Source organism: Ylistrum balloti, unplaced genomic scaffold, assembly GCF_031769215.1.
Source record: "Ylistrum balloti isolate Yb309-2 unplaced genomic scaffold, AGI_CSIRO_Ybal_v1 Utg370792, whole genome shotgun sequence".
Taxonomy (NCBI): Eukaryota; Metazoa; Mollusca; class Bivalvia; order Pectinida; family Pectinidae; genus Ylistrum; species Ylistrum balloti.
The window spans coordinates 102535-105316 of NW_026782462.1; positions in this window are offsets into that span (position 1 = coordinate 102535).

Consider the following 2782-nt stretch of genomic DNA (forward strand, 5'->3'; position numbering starts at 1 on the left):
AACGTGACATTACTTACTTGGACTGACCAAGGTATACATGGCGAGTGTTGTCGATGAAGTAGAAGATGTTTGCTTGCTCATCCATGTGTATTTTTAGTAGTCTCTGTGTAAGTCTTTATTTTGTTCATATTTTGCTCCAGTTTCACTGAATTTGAGTTTGGATTATGATTGTGTTGTGATGTTGAAGTTTTCCTGTTGTTTTCGATAGTAATTGTCTCAAAATATTATTGTTGTTGTTTTGAATTACACATCATATATATGTGTTATTGTATTACTGAATTACATATGGTTTTTTTACAGTTAGGTCATGATATTATTGTAAAAATCCGTTAACGAGGTTAGTACCTATCACGACACTGGCAAGAACCGCGTTCTGTCCCTTTGAAAAAGATAATCTCCCCCTCATCCAAGCATCACCATGTAACGGATGAGAAGGATTCCCTTCCATTCAGCCCTCTGTCTGTCCGGTTACATTGCACTTGTCACTCTACACTGACCTTCAAGGCCAACATGAAATGTGCTTGCCTGACCCCTGTACCGAGGTCACCCTATAAAAGACACGACCATCCGGGCCCCTATGCTTGTTCAAAGACCAAACATTTTGTTGGCAAATCAAACCACACCAAACAAAAGGAGGGATGCCTTGCAATTGTGGTGGGTAATGTAACCGTCCAGCCTTCGGGCCTTCATTACAGAGAATCCCTCTCATCCATCACATGGTGATGCTTGGATGAGGAGGAGTTACTTCAAACCTTCAAAGTATTTTACAACAAAACCAATAAACCAACACCAAAAACAAAGAAAACTCAAGATTTTTCTTCACCCACAAATTTTATAATACTCAATAAGAACTACACAAAATTTGAATTCAAAGATCTCAGACAGAAAACCCCGGACATAGCATAGGGATGACAAAGTCACTTCCTGCTGAGCACGCTATCCGCGAACGACGGAGACGGTTCCAAATCCTGGACATCCCTCAAATAGAACCTATTAAATGTTCCACACGAGCTCCAACATGCTATCTAAAGAATGATCTCCTGCCAGCGCAGCCGATGGATGGAACGTCTCTGTATCCACTCCGGCTTCAGACATCATACCACGAATCCATCTTGCCACAGTAGATGTCGGCACTGAGGAGTGTCCTTAATGTACTGTCTCAAAACACTGCTTACACATAGCCTTGGATTGGAGTACTTTTCCAAACTAACTTTATTAAATGGATTTGCTCGTTTAGCTGATTTCATAAGGTCTAGGATAGTAAATACAACCCTGTCGCCTAAATCTTACATGCATTCAATGTCTAAATTCATCAAAGTTTGAGCCCTATGTGCTGAAATCAACAGAGACATCCCATATCGCTTTATAGCGAGGCTTAGGAGGGTGAGTATTAAATAAACCTTTCATAAACCTTGCTATAACCAAATCTCCAACTATACCGGTATTCCCTAACAATGCCGTAGTCTGAACTAACATACACTTGTGGGTATTAATGACACTATAGGACTTACCCATATTAAACAAATGTGTCAAATAAGAGATCAACTGCGACACAATTGGTACCAACTTGCCTTTCACGACACCACGATACCCAGCTTCCCCAGGCCAAATCGCACTGCTTTGTTGTCGATCTCCTCCAGGAGGAGGCGACCAGCAAGGCAGCTTGTATCGAAAGTCCATTCCTCTGAAGGGATCTCCTGAGAGACAACAAACGATCAGTCTCATATTTCCCGTAGCCGGACTGGTACAGTCACAACAGCGTCTAACAGCATAGGTAGCCATACCTGCTTGTGCCATAAAGGAACCACCAGTATTGCCTGACTCACCTTGTCCTCCTTCACCTTGAGTAGGACCCTGGTTATTAAACTGAAAGGAGGAAAAAGATAAGGTGTAAGATCGCTCCATGACGTCACAAATGCATCATAACACATGGCATCTTGATCAGGCATCCAGGACACAAATCTCTGTAACTTACAATTTAACCTGCTAGTGAACAGATCAACGTCAGGAGTAAAATAGTGCCTACAAATCCTGTCAAATATATCAACATGCAATGACCATTCCCATGACGATACTAATGACCTGGACAAGAAATCTGCGTCAACGTTCTCCACACCAGGTAAATGACATGCTGACAGATGAATTTTCCTTTCATCACACCATATCAATATTGACTTAGCCAACTCATTCAACAGGGGTGAACTACCACCCGGCTTATTAATGTAAGAAATAGCACAGGTACTATCGGACGTGACTCTATTATGGGTGTTCCACTTGTCCGAACACAAGGCCTGAATAGCTAACCATACAGTCTTCAACTCCAAATAGTTTATATGGAACTGCTGTTCCTTGACAAAAACCAAAAACCCTGGGTTGTTAACTCTCCCTGTTTTGCTCCCCAACCTAAGAGTGAGGCGTCTGTTTCCAAGACCACAGATGGGTCCTCTGGTCTAATGCTCCTACCATTCATATGCCTAACATTTGCAATCCACCATTCTATTTCTCTTCTATATTCCGGTGACAGAACTATCCGTTCATCATAATTATCATTTCCCTACAAGTAAAAAGTTTTTCTCACTCTCTGTGACCCTATAATAAAGCCCAGAGAGTCTCATCGCTCTCAAAGCTGATGTAAACAGACCAATCAACTCTCTCAAACTGACTTGGTCTTTCTTCAATATAACCTTGCCGAACGGCCTCTCTAGTTGCTCCATACTATTCTACCTTTATTGTTGCTAGGAAACATATTAAATACCTTTGATGTTTCTATCAGTTCTTTTAC